This window comes from Gossypium hirsutum, chromosome A01, assembly GCF_007990345.1.
Source record: "Gossypium hirsutum isolate 1008001.06 chromosome A01, Gossypium_hirsutum_v2.1, whole genome shotgun sequence".
Taxonomy (NCBI): domain Eukaryota; kingdom Viridiplantae; phylum Streptophyta; class Magnoliopsida; order Malvales; family Malvaceae; genus Gossypium; species Gossypium hirsutum.
In genome coordinates this window covers 15,202,237-15,211,748 of record NC_053424.1, presented here as the reverse complement: position 1 = coordinate 15,211,748, position 9,512 = coordinate 15,202,237, and the positions used below count along the sequence as shown (strand labels likewise).

At 36.1% G+C, this 9,512-nt stretch overlaps 1 non-coding gene across 1 annotated transcript; it reads right to left on the bottom strand.

Annotated features, from left to right (window-relative positions):
* Positions 1 to 8,918: 8,918 nt before the first annotated feature.
* Positions 8,919 to 9,025, bottom strand: LOC121207913 (small nucleolar RNA R71). The gene has a single exon (XR_005903008.1). It is a non-coding gene; the product is annotated as a small nucleolar RNA R71 (small nucleolar RNA).
* Between the last annotated feature and the right edge of the window lie 487 nt (positions 9,026 to 9,512).

The window sequence follows — 9,512 nt, the reverse complement described above, 5'->3', positions numbered from 1 at the left end:
TAAGGTTAGTGGACAAATATGGACATGGTTTAACTGATTTTTGAAGTTAAAGACTATGGTTAAAATAGTAGTTTCATAAATTAACTTAAACTAAAAATAGGTAAAAATTGGTATCATCTTCAACATTAGTTTTCTCCACCAAAATTAGGGAAAGAAGAATCTATTTTCATGCTTAGACGTTTTAGCTAGTTCAAGTCTTTGCATGGTATGTGATTTTGGCCCTTTTTAATGATTTTTATGTTTTTTTAGTCCATTTTAGCTTAATCTAGCTAGCCTAGGAATCAATTTTTAAAACTGTTAAAGGTTAAGGGTTATGCCATAAATCTTCTTGAATGGTTTATGATGTTAAATGATAGATTATAAATCTTTGTTGAAAAATAAACAAGTTTTGTAAAGTGATTTTTGATGAATTTCGGAATTAGGGACTAAATTGTAAAGGTATAAATTTTAGGGATCTATTGTGAAATGATGATAAATGAGAGTAGTTTCAAGGTCCCTTGCATGTTTGGTTAACATGGATTGTAAAGGTATAAAATCTAGGGATCTATTGTGAAATGATGATAAATGAGAGTAGTTTCAAGGTCCCTTGCATGTTTAGTTAACATGGAATTAGATTTAAATGGTTAAATTTTAAGTTATAGGCTTAAGGACTAAATTGTGAAAAAAGTTAAAATGTTAGTGGCAAATTGGTAATTGTGCATAAATATAATGGATTGAATTGAATTTTAGAGGTTAATTGAAGTACTTGATTAAATACAGTTATCTATTTAGATCAAGGCAAACCTCGATCGAATCTAAATCGAGAAAAGACGAAAGCATTGGATTAGTTTGACCTAATTTCTACGCCCCTAGTCATCGAGGTAAGTTCGTATGAACAGTTATTGTGTTATTGTTACTTAAATTGAATGATTGCTATGTTACTCTTAATGTAAATGGATCGACATATTTAAACATATCAATGTTATGACAAATTGACAGTTATCAAGTTCCGGTTGAACCTTAGCAATTCCTAGGATACATATGACATGTCATTAGGGATTTTATGTTTCGGGTGCTGGTCTTGAATGTCCTACGATGGCTGAGGTCCTGTATGTTTTACAGATACTCCATAGCTCGTGTGAGCAGTATCGTTTAGCTTACATTCTGACCCACAGCTTGTGTGAGCAAGCCCATTTCATAGCTCGTATGAGCAATGATGGAAAGGAAATGTTATGATTATATGTAAAGGCACACTTCGTGTGACTTTCCCGAGTATCCAACAAAATTTTAGATGGTTTAACGGGTAAGAAAATGGATTAGAATGGTAAGTTTTCAAATGGAATTAAGCACAATCTTATAGAAAGAATGCTTGAACTAAATGATGTAATTCATATGGATAACAACTTATCTTATGGTTAGTTCATTTGAATTAAGTACAAGTGTGCTAACTTGTGTATTGATGGTAATGTATAGGCTTATGCCAAGATTATGGTTTGGTTTGTATTATACTTATGCTTTATATTATGGAAATGAAATGGTAAGTAATATTTTGATTTATACAAGCTTACTAAGCATTAATTGGTTATGTAGTTCCTTTCTTATGTTTTATAGATTATTGGAAGCTTGATCTGATTGGAAGCTCATTGGAGATCTATCGCACTATCCAGAAGTCTATTTGGTAGTTTCTGTGCATTTTGGCCAAGGTTTATAATGGCATGTATAGGGTGGTTTATAATGGTGTTTTTGATGAACATATAAAATGGTAACTTAGTATGTTTGTGTTTGGATGTTTAGGGATTATTGATGGACTTATAATACTTGCTTAGGTAAGTCATTTTGGTAACTTATAAGTGCATGTATATAAGTTTCTTTTGGCAAGGTTGTAATGACTTGATAATGGTCTTTTATGGTATGTTTTATATGTTTTGGGAATGGCTAAATGAAGTATGTTTTAATACATAAATGGTCTAGAATTGTATACATGGAATTAGGCATATGAACATGTTTAGGTAGGTGATCTTTGGTTGTTGTTTGTGGTGCATTTGAATGACATATTGATTAGTTCAATTAGGATTCTTGAAATGGTAAATATATGTATGTTTAGATAAGGTTTTAGTTCTTTGAAAGTGTGCACAATTGGTCTGAGTGTTTATGCATGAAATGGTCTTGAAAATGGTTTGATTTTAGATAAATTTGGGTCCACACAACCTGAGACATGGGCGTGTGACTTAATTGTGTGAGATACGCAACCTGAAGATACGGTTGTGTGTCATATAATGATTTATAATATTGCAAGTCAGTGAGTTACACAGCCTAGCACACGAGCGTGTGGAGCAATTCAAACAGTTACACGGGTGAGGACACGAGCTGAGAACGGCCATGTGTCCCTAGTTTGAAGGTTACATAGCTTGAGACACGGGTGTGTGTCTCAGCTGTGTGAGGCACACGGCTTGGCCGCACGGCCATGTGACCCTTGTTTTGCAAATTTTGCATGTTTTTCCTAAGCTTTCCAATTTGTTTCAAATTAGTTTCGATTTACTTCTAAGATATTTTTTAGGGCCTTGAGGGCTTGATTTAGGGGCGGTATGTATATGATTTGATTATATTATTGAATGATATCAAGTTTAAATGTTTTTGATTGTACGGTAATACTCTGTAACCCTAATCTGACAACGGATATAGGTTAGGGGTGTTACATCACAATCATTTACCCACATCTGATAATACCCAAATTTGATATCTATCTTTAAAAATACTGTTAGACCTTTCAACTAATCGAATAATTCTTCAATACGAGGCAATGGATATTTGTTCTTTACCATTACCTTGTTCAGCTGTCGATAGTCGATACATAGTCTCATCGAACTATATTTCTTTTTCACAAACAATACTGGAGCTCCCCAAGGAGATACACTCGACCGAATGAAACCTTGGTCTAGTAATCTTGCAACTATGCTTTTAGTTCTTTTAACTCATTTGGTGCCATTCTATATAGAGGAATCGATATTTATGTAGTTCTAGGTATTATATTAATGGCAAATTCAACTTCCTTCTCTGGTGGCAACTCCGGTAGCTCTTCAGGAAAAAAAAATTGTGAATTATTTGACAATGGGAACCTGATCTAATTTTGATCTAGAATTCCAAGTGTCCAAAATATAATCTAGAAATGCCTTACAACCTTTCTGAACATCTTTTGGGCAGTAATAGCTGAAACGACTCTGGTAGTACCTTTCACTTTACCAGACTCTACAGAAATCAATTCACCAAATAAGCACCTGAAATCAATCCATTTCTATCTATAGTTAACCACCACATCATGAAGCGATAGCCAATCCATACCTAATATTACATCAAACTCATAGAAAGGTAACAACATCAGGTCAGCGGGAAACTCACAAACCTGAACTTTCAGTGGACACTTAAGACATACTAGATTTACTATCACATAGTGATCAAGTGGGTTTGTAACTTGCATATCAAACTCAGTTGACTCAACAGATAAGTTTTTATCAATAGCCAATGTAGTGCATATATATGAATGAGTCGAACCAGGGTCAATTAAAACATATACTGTAATGTCAAAAAAATCAAATATACAGTAACAACATCAGGGGCAGTAGCCTCTTTTCTGGCTCGAATAGCATCTGTCCGTGCGTGTGCTCGAACTATCACTTCTAGCAGTCTTATTCTTAGTGTCACCTTTTTTCCTCTCGTGTTGTTACTTTGGCCAGAACGTCTACCTTTTTGCAGTGTGACCGGGGCTTTTACACTTTAGTTATCTTTTTCTTCCAGCGCTTTCGGACAGTTTCTTACAAAATGATCAGTTGCCCCACATCTGAAACATGTACCCACCTTAAGTCTACAGATCTCTCCTCAATTTCCCTTCAGGAGTTTTGGGATTTCTTTATGTTTTGTATTCTTTATTCTTCTGAGATGTTTTCTTATTTAGTTATGAACTAAAACCCCTAAATACCTAAGGGGAATGAAACCTAAGACGAATCTTGTTATTATTTTCTGAATCGTATGATAAATATTTAACTTGTTCTTTATTAGGTGTTCTTAATTCTTGTTTTGATATCCCGGGATACTGATTCAAGACATGCTCTTATTCAGAGGAGGAATAGACCCTATCTAAGAGTACTTTTGTCATAATTAAGCGGAGTTGATTGCGCGCCTAGAAATAGGGTGACAAGATTTTGCTAGATTAGGGTGAAACCTAATAAGGGGATCGATAGATCAAGTTAATGCAACCCTAGAGTGTTAATTAGAGAAAAGTCTCGATTATGAAATCAGGGATTAGACATTATTAGTCTTGAATAGGGATAATAACATAACTTAGGGATCTCTACAGAACAAGTTGAATGAATAAATCGTCTGGTTCGGAGCCAGAATAACAAGTAAAGTCTAGGTGGATTTTTCCTTAGGTATTGTCTTCATTCAATCGATTTTCCCAAAAGTAATTCCCCAATTCTTTTCTCTGTGAGTTCTTAGTTTAGATAATTAGTTAATTAAAACAAAACCTCTTTATTCTTAGGCTAGATAATAAAAAGATAGTCATTACTAGTACTTTTAGTTCCTTTGGGTTCGACAATCCGGTCTTACTAAAACTATACTACTGTTCGATAGGTACACTTACCTACATCGCTATAATAGTTAGTTCAAGAACGAGTAATTATAAATATTTAAAACCTATCATGAAACCTCGCGATCAAGTTTTTTGTGCCGTTGTCGGGGAACTAAGATATTAGGAACTCTCAATTTTTATTACTTTAGCCAGTTATTTTTCTTGCAATTTAATTTTATATTATTATTACTTATTTATTTTTTTCCGTCTCTTTGCAGGTTTTTATAGTTTATGACTAGAAGAAACCCATCACGACCACTACTTTTTAACGAAGAAATCGATCGCACAGCTCGTAGAAACCAAAGAGAAATAAAGTGAAGCTTAAGATACACGAAGAACGAGCAGGAAGATGATACTCAACCCCCAACCAAAGAGATGGCTGAAAACCAAGACAATCGGCTATGTAACACCCTGAATTTGGGCCTAGAAGTATTGGGCCTTGAGTGCGGGTCCGTAAGGAGGTTGTATATAGGTATTTAATTGTGCAATGAAATAACACAATTAAATGTCTGCTTTGGTGGTTAATGGCCCTAAGAAGTGTTAGAGAAATCTTGGGTTCAAACTTGGGCTTTAGCAAAAATTTTGGTATTAAGTGAAAAAAAAAACTGGATGCTTAGATGAGGGTTTTTAAATTATTGTGTTAAATAAATGACATAAGGAAGCATGTAGTCTAGTGGTTGTGGCGTCATTAAGGTTGTATGGGAGCTTGGGTTCAAGTCTTGGCTCTTGCAATTTATTTTGGTTTTTTAAGGGAACCTAGACTTTGGCCTTTAAACCTTATAATTAATTGGGGATAAAATATGACACAAAAAGCCTTGTGGCTTAGTGGCAAGAAGCGTATGGAGCATTTGAGGGGAGGCATGGGTTTAAATCCCATGGCAAGCAAGGAGCATTTATTTTGCTAACAGGGGGCGGCAAGAGTTGGTGTTGAATTTAAACTTGATGTTGGAGGGATCCCACGTCGGGAAGCTAACATAAGAGTGGATGCGAAGCTGGCCTTAAATAGAGAGAACCATGAGAAGAGTAAAGGTACCTTTCTTGGCTGATCCCTTTCGTTGTATGGCGTGCTCGTTTGGGTTGGGCGTCGGCTAAGAGTACTCAGAGCGTGGATTAACTAGTTGTTTGATTGAGTAGTAAATATTAGACTAGGCTAGGTGAATCTCATATCTGTGGCTAGATTTGGGCTAAAAAGGCCACACGAGCGTGTGGGCCCATTTGGGCCGAGAATAGCCTTTAGGCCCATTCGTATTGTTATCCCTGTTTAGAATACTTTAGTTTACCAAATTACTGAAATGCCCTCAAATTGTAAAATTACCAAAGTACCCTCGATTTATAGAATTACCATTTTACCCTCAACTTATAGAATTACCGTTTTACCCTCGATTTACAGAATTACCGTTTTACCCTCGATTTATAGAATTACTATTACTGTTTTACCCTCGATTTACAAAATTACTAAAATACCCTTGGTTTACAAAATTACCAAAATACCCTCGATCAATGAAATTACCAAAGTACCCTAGTCTGTAAAATTGCTAAAATACCCCTGGTTTGTAAAATTACCAAAATACCCTTAGTTTGTAAAATTACGAAAATACCACTGATTTGTGAAATTACCGAAATACTCTCAATTTGTAAAATTACCAAAATACCCCTGATTTACAAAGTTACAGAAATACCGTTGACTTTCTAAAAATTATAGAAATACCATTGGTTTACAAAATTACTGAAATACACTTGGTTTGTAGATTTACCAAAACACCCTTGTAGGATGAAATGACTAAAATACCCCTATTAGGTAAAAAGACCGTAAAGCCCCTGTAGGGTAAAGTGACCGTAAAGCCCCTGTAGGGTAAAGTGACCGTAATACCACTGTATGGTAAAATGACGAATATGCCCTTATGTTCCATATGACTGATGTGCTTAGGATTTACATATATTGATATTGGATTAGTTAAGTTTGAGGACAGGTGGTGGTTATCGTAGGCGATTGATTTTGGAAACATTTCAACTTCAACTCGTAACAGGTGTGTACTAACCCTCGTAATAGCTTAGATTAATATTTGCTGAGAAGTCGAAATGCTAAAATACCGATATTTTGGGAACTTGTAATGTTGCGTTTGGGTATAGATGCGATAAATACGATAAGATCGGTGTTTGGATCGATGGAACAGGTAAGAACTCAATTTTGTGCACGATGGTAAGTTGGGTCTCAATGGGCTAAAATTGGGCTCAATGGGCTTTCGGACCAATTTGGCTAGAATTGATAGAAAATGGAATTTGGAAAAGTTGCACATTAACACGGTTAGTATTGTTGTAAAATTTGGGTTAAGTAGGCTAAATCAGCATTCGTAGGGCCCATTAGGGGTTTTGGGCCCAAAAGCCCGAATTTGATAAAGTGGGTTAAAGATCATTGTTTAAACACTCGGAAATATTGATAATTGTAATGAACATGGAAAACCCTGATATTTAGTAAAATTACGAAAATACCCTTACGAAAATACCCTTATAATGTGAAAAATGACTATTTTGCCTTTGTGGGCAAGTGATTGACTTGGACTGTGTGGTTGACGGATTTGATTGTGAATATATGTTGGTGATATGAATGACTTGACTGTGATTGTTTAATTCAAATATGGGCATGACATTCTGCATACATGACATGTTGCATTGGGTTGGGTTTTTATATGGATGGAGGAAGTGCAAAAGGGCTTATGCCCCAGTTTATTGAAAATGGCTTATGCCCCAGTTTATCGAAAAAGGCTTATGCCCTAGTTTATTGAAAAGGGCTTATGCCCCAGTTTACCGAAAAGGGCTTATGCCCTAGTTTATTGAAAAGGGCTTTGCCCCAGTTTACCGAAAAGGGCTTTGCCCCAGTTATTAAAGAGGCTAGGCCTCCAGATATATGATAAAGCAGCTATGCTGCCAGTGGTGTGTTGGTTGGGTGCGTTGAGTTATTCCCCACATGGTGTGTTGGTTGGTACGGGTGGAGAGTAGCGGATGGTGGGTTGAGTAGTCTCCCCAAATGGGCTTGCATACATTCATTGGTATTTCATGTGATATTGAAATGGGCTTGCATACATCCATTGACATTACATGTGATATTGAAATAGGCCTAAGGGCCATACTGTTTATTGTAAAGGCTTCGGCCCAATGATATGATTTATGAAAAGGCTTCGGCCCAGTAACCGTTAAATGAAAGGCTTCGGCCCAGTATATGTCAAGACTAAATAGGGTTTTGGCCCAGATTGTACTCATACTGTGTCTTCACTGTTTGTTTGTTATTGGGATTACACACTAAGTTTTCGTAAACTCACCCCATTTCTAACTGTGCAGGTAATCCCTAAGCTTAGATGGTTTGGAGCTGCGAGGGACTCGGAGATGGCCACACTAATGTTTCTGTTTCTTTTAATTGCAATAAGTAGCCGATTTATTTCTTTATAAGTTTTATCTTATTAATATTATTGTTTGGTTTTGGGTTGTAATAAGGCCATTTTAATTATTTTTCTGGGATTATTTTATTTTTAATAACTTTAATCTGTTTGTTAATAAATGGGTTAGACTTAGGACGTGTTTTCAAAATGATAATTGTTTTCAAAATAACACCACGCCACGATTATCCGATTTATCAAAGATTTCAACTTAAATAAATTACAACTCGATTTAACCAAGTGTGGCAATGGTTGTGGGCATGTCTAGGATTGGATCCATTAGAAGAGCTTGGTACTTAAGCAGCCTTCATGGCTCACCTCCTCTGTTACGAATTCCTACCTGGTGCCCAGCTCCCATTCACTTTGTTAGCTTAACAAAAGTCAGTTTTTAAAGCACTAAAATAAAACATGGGTTTTTAACTTCAATGTGGCACATCAGATTCGGCCATAACGTCTGGGCCGGGTTTGGGGTGTTACAGGCTACCTCCTGCAATTTCGGTTAATCAAAATCCTACTCCACGAACTATGTATGATTATGCTAAACATTCTTTAACAGGAACTGAATCTAGCATAGTTAGACCTGCTGTAGCTGCAAATACTTTTGAATTAAAACCTAACACTATTCAGATGATACAGTAACTTGTTCAGTTTGATGGTTTGCAAGATGAAAATCCTAATGCTCACTTAGCAAACTTTTTGGAATTTTGCGATACATTTAAAATCAATGGAATTTCTGATGATGCCATTCATCTTCGGTTATTCCCTTTTTCATTAAGGAACAAAGCTAAATAGTGGTTAAACTCGTTCCCATGAGGGTCAATTACTACTTGGGAACAAATGACCGAAAAATTTTTCTAAAATATTTTCCTTCGGCTAAAACGACTAACTTACGTGATGATATCTCTTCTTTTGTGCAGATGGATTTAGAAACACACTACGATGCATGGGAGAGAAACAAGGACCTTTTGAGAAGATGCCCCCACCATGGGTTACTGCTTTGGCTCCAATTACAAACATTTCACAATGGTCTGAACACTTCGACTCGGTAAATGGTTAACGCAGCTACTGGCAGAACCATCAACAATAAAACACCGAAAGATGCCTATGAGTTTATAGAGGAGATGTCACTGAATAACTATCAGTGGCAAGTCATGAGGACAAAGCCAACGAAAATAGCCGGCATTTATAACATCGATTCAGTCACAGTGCTCTCCAATCAGGTAGAACTCTTAAATAAAAAGATTGATGGTTTTCTTAATTCTTCATAGGTTCACCCAGTAATGCAGTGCGAAGCAAGTGGAGGTGGAAAAAACATTCGGAATATCACCCTTATGGCCACAACATGGATAACGAGCAATTAAACTACATGGGTAATAATCCTCGACCTCAAAACAATCCATATAGTAACATTTACAATGCAGGTTGGAGGAACCACCCCAACTTCTCGTGGAGCAGTCAAGGAAATCAAAGACCACAAC